General features: G+C 33.7%; 1 long non-coding RNA gene across 2 annotated transcripts in view; it reads right to left on the minus strand.

The window, feature by feature from the left end:
- The window catches only part of LOC128250458 (uncharacterized), a 162,136-nt gene that overhangs the window by 72,154 nt on the left and 69,982 nt on the right, over window positions 1–20,000 (minus strand). The window contains exon 2 of one of the 2 annotated variants that reach the window (XR_016237845.1): window positions 3,651–3,705. This is a non-coding gene — a long non-coding RNA (uncharacterized LOC128250458). Of the gene's footprint in view, window positions 1–3,650; window positions 3,797–20,000 lie in introns of those variants that run through there. The other variant, XR_016237844.1, reaches the window with a different exon arrangement.

Here is a 20,000-nt window from a genome sequence, read left to right on the forward strand (position 1 = left end):
AGACGGGTGGTTTAATGGTTGCGGTAGTCGGCTCCTGATCGTTAGGACGAGGGTTCCAGTTCATCATTACCCACCATGGTCTCATGTCTACCACGGATCTGATTTTCAAGAGTAAAATCGCCAGAGCAGAACTTTTTAACCATGGACGTACAGTGCGATCATTCGCCATATCGTCACCAAACATGATGTTTCGAGCTCTCTGGGATGCATTAATATCACGACGGAAATAATATTCGTAAACAACACGAATTTTTTACCTATCCACGGGTTTACAAAAATTGATTGACAAGAGAAAACTCAGAATGTAATCAGACACAATCAATTGCATTTCGAAAACGGATGATGTAACTCTTCAATGTTGTAAAACAAAATATTGTCAGGATAAATCATTAGTGTTAACAATTGTCAAACTTGGTGCATAAGAAAATCGGATATTTCATTCTTAATGACCTGATATCAATCTCTCTCTCTCTCTCTCTCTCTCTCTCTATATATATATATATATATATATATATATATATATATATATATATATATATATTTATATATATACACAAATTATGTTATTCTATAGATATTGTTATCAATTAACAATACTTGTAGACAGGCTAGACTCGAAGTCCTCAAATTGAGCTAAGTTCCAATAAATAATTTGAGTGGAGGCAGTATGGGCGGAAATCTAGAGGGACATGACCTATTATTCAGCAGAATATATAATATATATGTACACTTACTTCGACATTATTAAAGCGGCATACAGCACAACATAACAAAAGTATTAATAAGATACAAGCATATAGACATTTATATAGTTATATAAACCCGCAAATATCTAAAAATATTTAAAAACAGTTATAAATACATAGGTATTTTAAAAAATATATAAGTAAAATAAGTACAAAATATATACGCAATAAGATATAAAAACGTCGATATTATATAAGACATAGGCATTATAACATCTATTCAACATGAATTCCCCCAAAGCGGGGAATTAAAAACAATTAGGTTTGTAAAAAAGCAATAAAACAGTTCTTGAAAATAACACAATAACAGTAACTCACGTTTCACGAAGAATCTTTTTATTACCCACAAGGGGCGACATAGAGGGGACGATACAACCTGATTTGGGGTCAGATGAAAACGAATGAATTCACAGAAACATGCATTTAAAAGTTTTATTATGAAAACGAATTATACTCGGATGATGCGACAGACCGGAAGACATTACGGATGGAGTGGTAAGGCGGGTCCAGCACGGACCCCTCGTGCCCCGCCTCGCCACTGATAGCTGAGATGGGTCCTTCGTCTCATTCATGTGGTTCCATTTATTCGCAACTTTCGTGCTACATTCTTCCATCGACTCTCAAACATTTTCGCAGTCAGGCATTTTCTCTCTAGCTCTACTTTCCTTTTGAGGTGGAAGGTGAAATAATTCACCAGTGCAGAGCTAGATATGAAAATGCCTGACTTTATACCTTTCACCCTCGTTTTCCAAATAACCTGTCTCGCAATTGCTACCACAGTGAGAAAACAAATCTTAACTTCTTTCGAGAGGAAATCCGACGGGTCAATTTTTATAATTGATTCAGTCGATAGCTGTACTCTTCTAGTACCTGACAACAGTTGTTCAGCACATACCCACACCTCCGAACATTGTACAATAGCGTGCGGGACGGTTTCCCTGTCCCGCTTGCATCTTGGACAAGTCGGAGGGACGGCGCAACCATGTCTTGCGAGTTTGTCCCGAACAGGTAAGGCCCCTCGGTAACATTGCCATGCCAGAGACTTCTGAAAATTATCCAGGGTCTTTGGCCCGAATGTACGTCGGAATAGAATGGCCAGCTGATTTTCGTCGAGACCTAGGGTTTCCCCTAAGGTGTCATCACATTTCGCCTCTACAAGCCCTCTATAGAAGAATGCGGTGGAACGCCCACCGCAGGCATTGCACAAGCGACGGAATAGCAGGAGTGCCTTGTGACACTCCGTGTACCATGTACCCAACTTCGATCTTCGATTCCACCAGGTTTCCCATCCACCGAAACTAGTGAACTTGGGAAACATCTGTTTCCCCAGCGGAGACCACACCCGTTCACCATCCAGGTAGAGCGTAAGATGCCTCAACCTCAGCGCATGTTTGCGCATCAACAGCCAAGGCATCCCAAGTCCACCATTTAACGGTTGTTGGCAGCAAATAGAACATCTCACAAACGGTCTCTAGCTCTTCCACAAAAAGTGGAAAAGCTGTCTTTCCAGCTTGATTAACCACGAATCGGGGCAAGGAACGACGGTTTGGCAGTAGGTGATGACCGATGCGATGAACACATTGGCTACCTCCGCCCTCCCTATCATGGATAGCCACCGCCAAGACCAGGTCTTGACTATGTGGGTCACCCTGCTCGTTACCTCGGCCCAGTTCTTCTCTACTAGCAGGTCTGGTCCAAACCAAACTCCTAGCAACTTAATCGGGCCCTCCATCCAACGTCCCACGACGCTATCAGGAGGCATCGACTTGCCTCTCCAGGTGCCGAGCTGCAAGCCGACTGACTTTTCACGATTAACTTTTGCTCCTGCCACCGTCTCGTAAACCTCTATGGCCTTGCCCACTGACCGTAGGTGGTCCATTTCGGTTACGATGATAGTGATGTCATCCGCGTAAGCAGAAACCGATTTTCCACAACCTGGCTGTTTCGGGATGCCGCTCAATTTTCGCAGTAATGGCTCGAGGGCCATCACATACAAAATCGGGGAGAGCGGACACCCTTGACGAACCGAGCGTTTGATGTTGAACGGCTTCGATATGAAGCCGTTCACCCGAACTACCGAGTCGATGTTGTAAATCTCGATGATCCATCAGAGAAAACCAAGACCCAGACCGAACTGCCGCAGAACGGACACCAGGTAGCGATGATCAACCTTATCGAATGCCTTAGATTGGTCTAAATGGACCAGTGCCCCACCCTTGCCAACATCATTATTAAACCCTTCTAAAGTATATCGTGTAAGATGGAGATTATCCTGGATGGTTCTGCCGGGAACGGCACATGTTTGTGCCTCCCCGATCAGACCGTCCGCGACACGCGCCAATCTTTTCGATAACACTTTGGCCAAAATCTTCAACTCTGCGTTTAGCAGAGTGATGGGCCGAAAATTATCAATGGAATCCCCCTTGTTCGGGTCCTTTCTGACAAGCGTCACCACTCCCCGGCGCACAGATCTGGGAATAAACCCATTCTGCTGCCAGTTCGCGTAGACATTTGCCAGTAGGTGCCCGAACAAGTCTGGCATACTTTTGTACAACTCGCAGAGTAAACCATCCAGTCCTGGCGCCTTACCCGTGGTGCAGTCAGCCGTCACCTCAATTACTTCCTCGGGATACAAGCATATAGACATTTATATTTTTATAAGCCAGCAAATATCTAAACATAATTAAAAACATTTATAAATACATAGGCATTTAAAAAAATATATAAGTAAAATAAGTACAAAATATATACGTAATAAGATATAAAAACGTCGATATTATATAAGACTCAAGCATTTTAATAACTATTCGACATCAATTTCCCCGCGCGGGGGAATTAACAACAATTAGCTTTGAAACAAAGCAATAAAACAGTTCTTGAAATAACACAATAACAGTAACTCACGTTTCACGAAGAATGTAACACCTTTCCTTAACTCACGAAGAAGGTAAAATCCACACTGAAATAAACAAATAAATCCAAATCACGTTCACATTCGAAAAATTTGTAACATTATAGTTATTCTTTTATAGTTATTCCAGTTACAGCCCTGTGAAAAGTCTCATTAAGACCAGTCCATTATGGTATTTTTATTGTATTTTTAATTCCATTCCCATCCCGAGTTCAAGTCATACCAATTACATCCTTGCTAAGTAATATAACATCTACAAGAATTTCCGCCATTAATTATAGTATAATTTTGAATTATATTTTAAATTTTACATTACAAATTTAAATTTTAGGTTTTAAATTATTATTTTTACTTTCATCCTTATTCCTAGTTCGTATTATAACTTTTCTTTCTTAATAATACTCAGATTCAATTTTTTTTTTCGATTCTTAAACTTCCTCAAAAATGTTGAGATAATCTTACGCGTGCAAGCCGGAATTGCATCAGTAAATTTATTCAACATGCCATGATTAAAATCTTTGAAAATAAAGTATGCCTCCCTGATGCATAATCCACATTTAGTGGATCCATTTCTAAATGGAGAGGCATGAGCTAAGATGGACCAAGGTCATTTATGAATAATGCTAATGTGGTGGATGTCCTATATTTTGGATTCTTAAAGGAATTAAGGTGGCTTCTATACCTTTGCTTAAAACCCGTCGAGCTACCAATATATATTCTCCTTTGACCATTATGGATTTGTACACTACATTTATAGATTGCATTCTTTTGGCAACATATTTTTATAAGTCCGCAAATATCTTAAAATATATTTAAAAATATGTATAAATATATAGACATTTTAAAAAGATATACAAGTAAAATAAGTACAAAATATATGTTATGTTGTGCTTTATGCCGCGTTATTAATGTCGAAGTAAGTGTGCATATATATTGTATATTCTGCTGGATAATAGGTCGTGTCCCTCTAGTTTTCCGCCGATATTACCTCCACTCGAATTATATATACATATATATTTATGTATTTCTATGTGTGTGAGAGTGCGTGTGTACTTCCCCATGTGTGCTTATGTGTGTCTGGAATAAATATGCGCAAAGTGTAACAAAATAGCACTGAAGATGTTGTGTTAACCATATGTCGTTAATCACATCTTCAGAAAATGTTTAACGATCATATGGATGTATACGTGTACTGTATGTGATTTTAGCACAGACCGACATTCTGAAAGAGACACTGTGACACTGGGCTTTCGCATATATTGTTTTTAAGGTTTCATTCGTTATTTTGAAACAGCTGTCACCAAGAAGTCTGTTTGTTTTGTACATCGCAGTAAAATAACTTTATTGAAATAATCTGCATAATATTATGGAAAAATTTGCTGAATTTACAAAGTAACTAACTCTTCTTATTTTTTCCTTTTAATATATTTTTCTCTAATCCAAATCATTCCGATCGAAAATATTTTTCATTGTTTATATAATGATTATTACAATGTTAGACAGCTTTAAGTCTTTCACATAAAAATTAAAGTTGAGTACAAAACAATACGGCGTACAATGTTTGGGAAACAATATTTTCGCTGAATCGCCTGATCGGTGGAAACTCGTGTATACACACACACACACACACACACACACACACACACACACACACACACACATTATATATATATATATATATATATATATATATATATATACATACATATACAATATATATTTTTAAACCAATATTTATGTTCATATATATGTATATCTATACATGCATAAATATATACATATACATAAATACACACACATATAATTAGATATAATTAAGTATATAATTAAATAGTGGTTAAAATAGCCTCATAAAGCGATCAAAAATATTCAATGAATTACTGGTGCGTTGCCTAATATTGTGAATAGTAATAATCTGCAGTGAATTTTGAAGAGAAGGAGTTCGCTAACAGCGGTTTTCCAGCGCATGCGTTATGAACACATATATTCTAAGTGGAGGAGGTATTCTCTGACGTCGGAAAACAGCGCAACAAGTAGGTACCCTCTCTCTCTCTATGTTTATTTTCTGGTGTTCCTTTCTTTTGAAGAGCGTAGGCTCGAAATGTAAAATACTTTCTCACCTTCCCGAGTGTTATTTATACACCTGTCTTCGTCTTTTGTTTTCCTATAAATACATATTATATATATATATATATATATATATATATATACATACACGTATACATACTTTCTATTTTATATATGAGAAATTAATGTAATCATGATAACTTTCAGTTTCTCTGTTGTAACAATACTTTAAATCTGTAAATTATAATATCTAAATGACTAAAGCGATTAGGCACGCAGTAATCCTCTGTGAGAATCAACACGAGAAGCAATTAATCTATATTATGTATAATGAAAATCAGATGATTCTGTCGTGGAGTCTGAACATTTCATTCGAATGCGCTTACGTAGGTTTCTAGTCAATATTTCTGCCTATGTCCTACGGTGGTTGCGTGGTGATTTGAGACGTAGAGATGAAAATGAAACAGCTATTTAACCCAGGTAGCTGCAGTTACCCACTTCGACGAGAACGGCTTGTTATATTTTATGTCAATACATATATAAACAGGAACACAAACAAAGGTGGTCGGCATCGTTTTTGATTGACAATCTTAAGCAAAGCAGGCAAAACGCTGCCATTAATATTAACAAGTCAATTAATATTACCACCTCTAGAGGTGCGATGTGTTTGTGTTTATGTGTGTGTTGTAGGTGAGGTGCGTATGTGTTTGCGCTTGTCTACACATTTTTCCTTTCTACATATCTATACATGTAATAATATATACATATAATAATGCGCATAGTATACAGGAATATACATAAATAGGTATATATATATATATATATATATATATATATATGTGTGTGTGTGTGTGTGTGTGTGTGTGTGTCTGTGAGCATGTATGCCTGCGTGTGTGTATGTGAGATTATAGCCATATACGTATAAATACATCTAAATAGATATAGTATGCATAGACTACATGAATATTGAAATATGTGTGTGTTTATATTTTATATATATATATATATATGTATATATATATATATACATGAGTATATATACCCATGCATATATATATATATATACATGACTATATATATATATATATATATATATATATATATATATATATATACATATAAATGACCATATACATATATACATATATATGTTCATGCATGTATATAAATATATATATTCGTACATATATGTAAATGTGGGTGTGTGTGTTTTGTGTGTATGTATGCATACAGAGATACCTTTTAGAGAACTTCTTTGCGAGGAAGTGTGTGTGTCTTGGTATAAGCATTTGTGTATACGTGTAATATATCGGAATAAATGTTTGAAGCGTGTTGCGAAACATAATGAAACTGTTAATAACCAAGATTCGTTTGAATTACTTTCAACATAGTGTAGATAGATTGACGTCACCGACCTTAACAGCTAGTCTGAAACAATGTGATTTATGAGCGTAACGAAAGTCTAGAAGATAAATAGCATTGACGGCGAGAAATGAGCTAAATCTGAAGAATTGGTATTGGCAAATTCCTCACTATTTCTTGATGGTCAAATGGAGTCGGAGATGAACTTAGTGAAGGAATCTTACGAAATGGCTTCGGATTGTTCGTGGTTTGGCAAGACGGCTAGTTGGAAATGTTTTCTGGCGGTGACAAGTTTGTTTGGTAAAGGTGATTAATAGTATTAGGAAGATAGGAAACGTGATAAGAATGTAAGTTTGGAACGGAATTTCGATGACTTTCAGGGAATTTATAGTTTTGTCTTCTGTACATCATATATATATATATATATATATATATATATATATCTGTATGTATATATGTATATACATATACTTATGTATGTATATATGCATATATTTATCTGTACATGCATATATATATATACATACACACACATATATATATATATATATATATATATATATATATATGCATATATAAATATATATGCCTATATAAATATATATGCCTATATAAATATATATGCATACATATATATATATATATATGCATATATATATATATATATATATATATATATGCATCTATAAATATATATGCCTATATAAATATATATGCATACATATATATATATATATATATGCATATATATGCCTATATATATATATATGCATATATATGCCTATATAAAAATATATATATATATATGCATATATATGCCTATATAAATATATATATATATATATATATGCCTATATAAATATATATATATATATATATATATGCCTATATAAATATATATATATATATATATATATGCCTATATAAATATATATATATATATATATATATATGCCTATATAAATAAATATATATATATATATATATATATATATATAGACATGTATTTATTTGTAGATGAATATACATATGCAAGTATATATATTTATATGAATATATATCTACATATATACATATGTGCGTGTGTCTGTTTTTTTTATGTGGTTGTATGCTTGTTTGCATATATAACTATATTGATAAGTATGTATAGATGTATATATATATGTGTGTGTATGTGTATGTTTTCAATCTATTCCGTTTCTGATTATGAAAAATGGTAAAGGTGAATGGAAATAGGAAAATAAGAGAATAGGACACAAATGAAGAAGAACATGTCTACCTTTCGGTATGAGTGAAATATAAAACTTCATCGTAAACGAGAAATTATGAGTCTATCTCAATTATAACTTTAGACTGTATTTCTCATGAGTATTATAATTATTACTAGCAAAAATAGTTTTCTGTTTTCTGGACATAGGTCTAATTGTTGGTTTGCATCAAGATTAACTCTGGCAAGAGATCAAACACAAACTCAAATCATCACAGGCAGTTACACTTAGAAAAACATTAAAAACGGAACGAAAATCGTAGATACACTGAAAATATTTCGTACATTGAAATATCGTCATGAAGATTAATGGTATATTTACGAACTGAAATAGAGGAATGTTTGTTTTCAGAACAAACGATTTCACAATTCACAAGGTTGTTACAAATTTAATACAACACAATGAAATACTGTCCTGTTTTACGTCCGTATGTATTCGGAGTAGGCGTGTGGTAAGTAGCTAGCTTACGAACCACATGGTACCGGGTTCGGTCCGACTGGGTGGCACCTTGGGCAAGTGTCTTCTACTATAGCCTTGGGATGACCAAAGCCTTGTGAGTGGATTTGCTAGAGGGAAACTGAAAGAATCCCGTCATATATATATATGTATATATATATATGTGTGTATGTCTGTATATGTTTGTGTGTCAGTATGTCTCCTCCCCCAACATCGCTTGACAACAGATAGCAGTTCGGCAAAAGAGAAGGATAGATTGAGTACTAGGTTCACAAAGAATAAGTCCTAGGGTAGATTTTCTCGACTAAAAGGCGGTGCTCCAGCAAGGCCACAGTCAAATGACTGAAACAAGTAAAAGAGTATAAAGAGTAAAGAGAGGAGTTCAAAACCCTAACCCTAGTCACCAATGATTTTTCGTGGTTTCCTTTCGCTGCTATTAACATAGTGTCGTTTGCTTATATTGTTCGAATAACATGGGCTTGCTAGATGCACTATCCTTGAAATTTCTTCTCCCACTTAGTCAATATTTTGTTTTTTATCATGTTTAGCAACATTTAATACTTCTCTCATCATTTGGGCTTTTTATTACATCCTGATACTAAAGAGTTACCTCGTTAGCATTCCGATTACTTTGCCAGCTGTAATGCCCATTCATTCACCTTGTTTTAAATTAAACATTGCATTCTCTTGAAGTTTTGAATTTCAAACATGTGATTATTTATAGACGACTGAACATGGATACCTCGTTACGATAAACACGCTGGACGAAATGCCTAGCGGTATTTCGCCCATTGCTACATTCAGAGATCAAATTCCGCCGGGCTCCACTTTGCCTTTCTTATTTTCGGGGTCGATTAAATAACTACTAGTTACGCACTGTGGTCGATGAAATCGACTTAATCTCTTCTGCAAAATTTGAAGCCTTGTGCTCTCAGTAGAAGGATTATTAAGTTGGCGTGCTGGCAGATTCGTTAGAGCGCCAGGAAACATGTTAGACATTTTTTTTTAGATTAGGATTAACTAACTGGGTACAGAGAAACTCATGGAGCTTTATATTCGCAAGGTATAGAGTCATCTAACAAAGTTCATTAAAATATATATTCCATGACAATGTTAAACAATTTTTAAAATAGTATGTTACGATATAATTTATACATACTTATATATGTACGTACATACATGCGCATCTATATACAGACATACAGATACATATTTAAATATGTGCCTGTATTGTGTGTATAAATATATATATATATATATATATATAAAATTTAATAATAAGGGTAGAAATTGATATTAATCAATTAAAATCAGTGCTTAAGCATATTTAAAAAAAATCCGAAGATTAAAATTATATTACATACAAAAATAAGAGGAATGACCAGCAAAAGTGGACTCCTATATGCTAGAAATAGATGCCGAATCATCTAACCACGAAGAATAGGTTCTCAGTAAGTCCACTTTTGTTGGTCATTCCTCTTATTTTCGTATATATATATAATTATTATTGTTCTTATTATTCTAAAACGCTTTCTTCAATATCTCTCCAAATTGTGGGCGTATACGCGTTTGAGTATAGGTATGATTTCAGCGATATTAGGGGAGGAATACGCATAGGGGCTCGATGACAATAGGGGTAGTGGTTTAGCTGCTATATATTTCTGTAGAGTTCCAGTCTATACATCTTAGTTGTAAGGTATAATTTCGTTGAATTTTGTGATTTATATTCTTCACTTGAAACTATATATTATCAACAGTCGTCATTTGTCTATTTTTAATCTTTCACTTAAGTTTTTCGTATACCCATAATCTAATTTTCTTAACTAATTGCTTAGATACTTTTACTTGCTAGATATATCTTGTACTTTTCGTTTGTTTCGACGTCCAATTTTTATTGTTATTCTGATTGTCTTCTCTTTCGCTTTCTTTAGAACTATTCGTTTTTATCGGCTCTATATCGTTTTCTATGAGTTAATTGTCTACATTCAATTTGTAGAAGCTTTATCTTTTCGAATTAGGTTTAATTATTTTCTGTCATAGTTTCTACCTGACTGCATTCATTTAATTATATTGTTACTATAAAATTTTCTTGCCAATTCTTTTCTTCGCTTTCTTATTCAAGTATAAAATGTCGAACTTATCTCTTTTGTATTTATTATTATTATTATCATTATTATTTTTATTATATGACATTGTATGTAGGATTGTGTGATTGTCATATAGCGTTCTCTCTTATTTTGACCGTCTTTCTATGCGTCTATTATAACGTGCATTGTTTAGTATTATCATGAAAATATTTATCATTTTTATAATTTCCTTTTCTTCTGACTTCATTTGTTTGTATTTTCTTTTTTTAATATCCCGTTTTACATTTTATAATCGTGTGCTATTCATTTATGGACGAATATCGACGCAATGCTTTCAACAAATTTGATTTTTTTGGGGTGTTGGTAGAGATGTTTAATTTGGCAGTAAATAAACCATCTCAATACTCGGCCTGGGCCTACTTCTGTAAAACGTGTTTGTTTTAGTGTTGTTTTCTCTATTTTACAACACCACTTGAAGTTTTCACCTCGATATACTCCTCCGTCTGCTTAAATGTAATTGTCGAAACGATTCTGTTTAGTTTTCGGTTCCATAGATCCTGGGAAAAACGTTGCCATCAAATCTAGTACAACAATAGGTCTAGAAAATTTATAGTAATTTAATTACATCTAGGTTCAGAATTTGTAAACTGACTAGTCGCCACCGTTTTAATCAGAGTTGAAGAAAACGTCTCGGTAGCAGCAACTGAAAGTAATGTAAACAAAATATAAATTGTTTTAAAATTATGCCCTCGGCTTCTAATCCTCACTTCACTAACACGTTATCAGAGATTTAGTTTAATCAAATATCACAAAGCAAGTGTTGTTACATATATTCTCAGTCTCCAATGGCTCCGTCGCTGACTGTATTTGTATTCCGTTTTTTTTTTTAGTTTATTTTATTGTACTTTGTATATAAACCATTCATGTATTTCTCATTGACATAATTTTCTCCGTGGAGAAAATTAATATTTATTATTTCTAGTCTCGCTGTCCACTCGCTTCTACGTTCCATTGCACTTACAATGTTTCCTGTTGATTTTACTGCTGATTTTGTGAACGATCGATAGGAAATATATAAAACGCTTCGTGTCACCTTACAAGATCTTGATATTTTGATTTTTTTGTTGTTGTTGCTATCAGCATCAGCATCATCATTGTCACCATCGTCAATATCAGCAACATCAACATGATCATGATCATCACGATCCTCATCATCATCGTCATCTTCCTAATCATCGTCGTCAGCATCATCATCATCATCCTTATCATCGTCGTCGTGGCCGTGCTCGTCGTCATCGTTATTATCAACATTATCACAACCACCATTATTATGCTAAGTATTATTCAGACGGCAGGTTGGAAGATACGTTAGACCGTCGGAAACCATGTTCAGGGCTATCCATTCTGTCGGTTCTTTATGGTCTGGGCTCAAATCACAAAGAAGTCATCACAGTCACTCCTTATTTCCTGGTCTATAAAATATACTTGAGTCACATATAATCGATTTACCCCATCCCCTTAAAATTGCAGAGAATCATTATTATTTGATGCATCGGCCGCAGTCAAAAGACGAAAACATGTAAAAGAAACAATGTTATCCTGATGATTAGTAGGAAGTTTTCCTAAGAATCTTAGAATTTTTTTGAGAATAGAAGATGGTACTTTCTACAGATCGCTAAATTCATGCCTCCGTTTCATTCAACTTCAGCATTTCAGTTATCTCTTTGCTTGATGTACCACATAAAAGAGGATCAATTATAAAAAAAAAAAAAAGGCCGACAAATTGTTTCTGATATACATACACACTCACAGTTCCTTTTTTTACAACACTCTCATGCCCCCCATTATAATTCCTAATTTGTTATTGATGTTCAGCCCATTCGATCTCCAAATGAGCTGTTCTGCAATTAATGTCAGCTCTGTTTCTCATGTCTCTTCAAGGAACATGTTATTTGCTATTTTTCGCAATTTTGAAAACTGTAAGGGGTAGCGTGTAAGATAAACTCTTGTTTTATATTGTGTTTTTTTTTATTTTTTTATGGTGCAATGAATTGCAGTGACAGATGTTTTGGTTTCAATAAAATCCGACATTGTTTCAGAAGAAACAGTTTGTGAAAGGCTGGAAAATCTTACAAATAAATTGATTGAGTTGAAACTATCTTATATCCTCCTATACTTAGCGCAAATTTCTGTGTCTGTTCGATGGGGTACTGGTATGTCATCTCTCAATTTATTCTTGCTAGAAACCACCTTCCCCTGTTAGTGAAAGTGCAAAGGTAAAGAGCTCATAATAAACATAATGGTTTCAATAAATCTCAGACCGAAGCATTGCGCTTTATATCCGTAAATGTTTTGTATTGCGGAGTAGATACAGACTGGAAAATATCTATTGAAATTTTTGAAATACGTATTGAAGATAGAAGACAATTGTTGAGTAAAGATAAAAGAAAAACAAGTGGTTTAAGCAAATATTTAATGGCTTTAATGAGCATTGGTGTCAGTAAGAAAATGAAGTGAAACTGAATTGAATGGAACTACAAGAAAATATCATAACAACGGTGAATATTAATGCAACATATATAACAATATATGAATATGTGCCATTTTTCTCGCTTTGTGAATGACGTAAAACATAGAAAATTTCACGATTAATAAGAGAAAATATCATAGAAATTGTCAACGTGATAAAAGCAGAACTGTGACACATGAAAATGAATATATTGTAAGAAAATGTCTATATTGTTCAAATACACAGCAATACCAAAAGGAGACAACACGTCTGTAATAAATGTACACAGTTTAAATGCTGCAGATGAGTGAGTGGATAGGTTTCTAAGCAACAGCATATAAATGTGCATTCAGGAATAACGAATATAATTGTTGAATATATTGACCCAGGTATTCGTAATTAATTACTCTTTACAACATGATTTTTTCTAATTGCATTTTGAAATTTCACCTGTAAATAAAGTAGGTGAGATTCTGTTTCTCCCCGGTCATCTAAATATAAACAATTGAGACGCTTGTAATTAGTGCTCATATCTGCCAACCAATGTTTTACTATCTGTACAATGAAAAGTGAGATCCTATACAAACGCATGTATGTGTATATATATATATATATATATATATATATATATATATATATATATATATATATATATATATATATATACGTATATATAGGATCTCCTGTTCATTGTACAGATAGCAGCACTAATTACAAGCATCGTAATCGTTTAGATTCAAATGACCGGGAGAACTGTTTGAAGAGATAAAACTTATCGAAACAACGGTGATACAGAATCTTCAGCGCTAATGAGTCGATTGTTTTTATTTTCTATTTTGTTTTGCTACAATAAAATCGTAAAAGCAAAAGTCATTTTCATGTGACGTACACATAAGCGATCAGCATGATGCTGCCGACACTGTTTTAACGTGTTAAGTATAAATATGCGAAAGTCGTCATTTTAGATCTCGCTGTTCACAGTGAAAATAACGATTTATCATAATGAATTAACATTTGGTTTAAACTGTTAACACTTTACCAAAAATCATTTCTCACAATGATGAACGATGTATGGGAATTCTATTCTATCTTCTCAATAATAAAAAGGGCAATTTTGATTATTTTGTGGGACGAGATTTTAGGAATTGCCACTTGGAACTTTGTGAATCACTGCATTAAGGAATGTCGCTCAACAGTAAATAGTAACAAAAGCCTGGTAAGTAACATTGGTTACAAATTTTGGTACAAGATCAATTTCGAGGAAGAGGGCATTTTTTAATTTGTCGACCCCGGAATGATAAAAGGCAAAGTCGATCCCGGCGGCATTTGAACTCACAACAAGAAGACAGACGGAATGCTACAAATTATCTTTCTCGGCGCGCTACCGATTATGCCACATCGATGCCATAGAATCGCGACTTTTACAGCAGATTCTCTTTACGTCAGGTATTTAACCAAGACCGTATAAAATAATATTTACCATACTTCTGCATTCAAATGCCGTCAAAGAAACGCAAAAAGGGAGCTATAATTGAAGGGTTCCCAACCTTTTTATTTAAATGAACTTTCCCACGAACCCCCTTTAATAGGCTTATACTTGATATATATATATATATATTTATATATATATATATATATATGCAATTTTTAATTTTGTTCATGGACCTCCAGTATTAATTTTGTGGACCACCAGGTGTCCTCGGATCTCCGATTGAGAACTAATGCTCTAGACGATATGAGGTAGTTGATATTTGTCAAAATTTCAGCATGTTTCCGTTCGCTAACGAATCATAAGTTGTTTCTGTATTCGTTTCAAATTTTGGCACAACGACAGTAATTTAGTGGGAGCGGTTAAGTCTTTTACACCGACCCCTGGTACTTAAATTTTTGTGGTTGAAACGGTGAGAGATAAAGTCGACCTGGGTAGAATTTGAACTCAGAACGTAAAGACAAAGGAAATGCCCCTAAGAATATAACGTGGCCTGTCAATGGTTCTGCCAACGTGGGGGCCCTGTAAATGGTTTGTCTATTACGATGCAAATAAACACAGAAAATGAAATTTTAATAGACTTTGCAGGATTCGAACCCGATGTAACACAGTAAAAATCTACTCATTAACTATGCAATGTTTTCGATGTTTACACGGAAAAGGTATATTTTTTTATTGTTTTTATACCGCCATTTCATAATAGTTATTTACAGCTTGATGGCAATCAAAGAGACTCTAGTGTCGGCCGTCTCTGACTTTGAAAAGCTACAAATATATTTTATACATGAATAAAATATTTTAATATCGTTATTTTTTTTTTCCGTTTTGATTTTGTAAAGATTTCTACTTCATTATTCATAGCGATTCTATTTCTGAAATGTTACTCTAATCTCCAATGATAAAGCATATTCTTTTCTTTGACGTAAGCACCTAACAAACCAGACATAATAATTTGTGGTTAAAACTTGGCATTTTATAAATCTCTCAAAAGTTGATGAATATTTTTTTGAAATAAAAGAATACATTTTTCTTGAATTTTTTTTCTTCCTAGTTTTTGTCATTGTTTTCCAGTTGTTGTTGGTATTTTACTATTATTGTTGTTTTTATTAACATTATCATCATCGTAATTATTATTATTATTATTATTATTATTATTGAGAAACGTTTGTGTACATTCTTCAAAGCAGAAAAATGTCAAAGATAATGATTTGTGTTTGAAACAAAGAAAACGAAAAGAAATAAAAGATAAAAAGAGAGAAAAGATACAGGAAATATATATTAACAAAATAAGAAAGACAATAAAAAAAGGTAACAATGAATAAAACAAGTAAAACAATAAACTCACACATAAATGTATATACTTCAATGAAAATTATAAAATATTTTAGTAAAGATGTGAAAAATATGAATAACAATAACATCAACAGACGCACCAACTGAAACAACGACAACGGCAAACAAGAGATGACATAGTAGTAGTAGTAGTAGTAGTAGTAGTAGTAGCAGTAAGAGTAGTAGTAGTAGTAGTAGTAGCAGCAGCAGCAGTAAGAGTAGTAGTAGGAGTAGTAGTAGAACATAAAATGAAATCGCATAGTAGTAAGTTGTTGTAGTAGTAGTAGTAGTAGTAGTAGAAGCAGTAGTAGTAGTATAATAATAATAATGACAACCATCATCATCATCATAATCATTATTTATTATTATTATTATATTAGTAATAGTAGTAGAGGTAGCAGCGGCAGTAGTAGTAGTTGTAGTAGCAAGAACAGCAGTTGTAATATTAGAAGTAGTAGTAGTGGTGGCGGTAGTAGTAGTAGTAGTAATAATAATAATAATAATAATAATAATCATTATCATCATGATCATTATGTATTATTAGTAGTTGTAGTAGTGGCAGTAGCAGTAGTAGTAGCAGTAACAGTAGTGGTGGTGGTAGTAGTAGTATTAATAATAATAATAACCATCATCATCATCATGATCACCATTATTTATTATTATTATTATTATTATTATTACTGTTGTTGTTATTTATACTACTATTCAGGCGGCGAACTGAGTTCAAATGCCGCCGAGGTCGATTTTGACTTTCATACTTTCGACTTCCATAAATTAAATACCAGTGAAACACTGGTGTCGATTTACTCAACTACTCCCCTCTCCCTACAGCAGAAAGAAATATCGGTATTATCATTGTTGTTGTTATTTTTATTATTATTATTATTATTATTATTATTATTATGCTGTTAATGACGAATAGAGTCATTGTGTTAAATGTAACTGCTGTAAGAAAAATTAAGCGGAGACATAAAATTTTAATAGAAAATAAAACTCGTATGATGATATGAAGTAAAAGAAATGAAGTGAAAGAACAACATAAAATGAAATCGCATAGTAGTGGTAGTGGTAGTAGCAGTAGAAGTAGAAGTTGTTGTTGCTGAGGAGAAGGAAACAATAAAACCCGTGCCGGTCATGTTGACGATGAGGATAATGGTGAGGATGAGGATGATAGTGACGACGAAGACGACAACGCCGATGATGATGATACTGCTGCTGATGATAATGAACACTTGGGTCGATGTAATCGACTTATCCCCTTCGCATCAAATCATTGTCTTTGTGGAAAAATTTGGAAGTCTTATTATTATTATTACCTCCGCCAAGAAAAGATGTCATGTTTTCATTAGTGTTGGTTTGTCCGTCTGTCCTACTGTGTGCATAATACCTCAAAAATTGTGCACGGTATTTGATGAAACTTGCAGGAAAAGTTGGTAAGGACACAAGGAACAGATGATGAAATTTTGGTAATGATCCGGGAATTTTTATGGATTATTGAAGGATTTTTCATTTGTTATATTTACTTTACATGAAGTATTACAATAGTACGTACTTTATCTCCCTTGAAAACACGTTCATCTTTTCCACGTAACCTATGGTGGCGTTGCTGCTTCTAAAGTTTATTTTCGTTCCTCTATTAGTAATCTTACTCGCGTATCTATTTTGAAATAAGCTGCTTTGGCAGAGGTCTGCAGAGGATGACATACTAAGCCTTGACTATTGAGATCGACTCAAAAAGCTCAGGATTTGCTCCCTCTACCGCTGCTGCGAGCTCTATGTCATCTGTATGATGGCGAAAATATTCCATCAACATTGCTCATCTTTAAAATTCGTCCGAGGCTGGGCCCCCGTACCATCCGTCCACTACAGAAATGTCCGTGTCGTATCACAACGCTATGACAGAACTATTTCACCTCAATTGGCCCTGCTCTCTTCAAGATCATGCCAGACACACATAAAGGAGGAAAGTGACTTCACGGCTTTCAAACGATCCCTAGATGATTACCCACAACAAATACCAGATAAACCACCCAAAGCCAGATATGTCTCTGAAAACAATAACCCTCTGCTTGAATGGGCTACGGTTAAGATTTTTTTTTTTTTTTAATCATATGGCTGTGTAATTTTTTAAAAACCCGCCGGTGTTGATTTGGGAAATTGGGCGATTTTCAGCATGCGTGTATATGGGTAGAAATGAGCTGCTTGATGGAGGTCTGCGCTCTCCGAGTGCTTTTCTAGATATTATTATTATTATTATTAATATTATTATTATCAGTAGTAGTAGTAGTAGTAGTAGTAGTAGTAATAGTAGTAGTAGTAATGGAACTAAGCGTTCTGCGCTTTGTGTGATTATTTCTAGAAGTAATAGTAGCGTTAGTAATATTGTAGTGAGCCTCATGTTGATTACAAACCAAGCAACGGAAATATCCTTTAGAATGAAGTGTATTGCAAATAAGAACGCCAATCCTGTAGATTATAGATAGAGCGTTCCGACAGATACCCAGACGCGTTATTTAACAGTGGAAATACCATCCTTTATTTTATCACCGCTAAATCTCGAATTCTTTTCCTTTTTTAAATGTTTACGTAATTGCCTGATAAACATGATTCTTTGTCTAAATACGGTAATATATATTGACATTTAAAACTGATATATATATATATATATATATATATATATATATATATATATATATATATATATACAAAAAATATTTAGCAGAAAAACCAAAAAGAAAAAAAATCTACATAGGAAGAACGTGAATGACGAATAAGTATGAAAGTGTAAAAAATACGTAAAATATCGTTAGCATGCCGGACGAAATGCTTAGCGGTATTATGACTGAGTTCAAATCCGTCCAGGTCGATTTTGCCTTTCATCCTTCCAGGGTGGATGAAATAAATACCAGTAGAGTACTGGAGTCGATGTAATGGACTGTACACGTCCCTCAAATTTCAACCCTTGTCCCTATAATTGAAAGGATTATTTATCTTTAACTTGTTTCAATCATCAGACTGCGGTCATGCTGGATTTTAATCGAAACAAGAGACAGACACACAGACATATATATACCACGGGCTTTTTTCAGTTTCAGTCTACTAAATCTACTCAAAAGGCTTTGGTCGGTTTGCGACTATAGTAAAATATGATTTGGCGAAGGTGCCACACAGTGGGACTGAACCCGTGGTCGGGAAGCAAGCTTCTGATCAAACAACCACGACTATATATATATATATATATATATATATATATATATATGTGTGTGTGTGTGTGTGTGTGTGTGTGTGTGTACATACGTATCTGTATATTTATGAATTATATGGTTAGCCCGATAGCAAGTGAAAGCTAATGGCAAATTTACAAACAAAGCTGAAAAATAGTAGCAGCATTACAAGTAGGAAGAATTAAAAACGAATCCAAAAAGTCACAAAAAGGATTAACTCAATAAGTTGATGAAATGGAAGGAACGAGAAACCACTTTTCTGTACTGAGACAAACTCAGAGAAGAAGTAGCAGATATATATATTCGTATCACGTGAATCATTTACTATATATATATATATATATATATATATATATATATATATATATATAGATATAGATATGCAGGGCAGGGAATCGTCAATTAGTAATAAAATTAATAATTAACAATTTTGCCGGGTAGCTCAGTATGAAAAAAACCTTTTCGGTAAAAAACATTTATAATCATAAATATATAGGGATTGACAGTAACCTGCTTCTCCAACATACTATGTATATATATATATATATA

The sequence above is a fragment of the Octopus bimaculoides genome, chromosome 21 (assembly GCF_046866305.1).
Source record: "Octopus bimaculoides isolate indiv1 chromosome 21, ASM4686630v1, whole genome shotgun sequence".
Taxonomy (NCBI): Eukaryota; Metazoa; Mollusca; class Cephalopoda; order Octopoda; family Octopodidae; genus Octopus; species Octopus bimaculoides.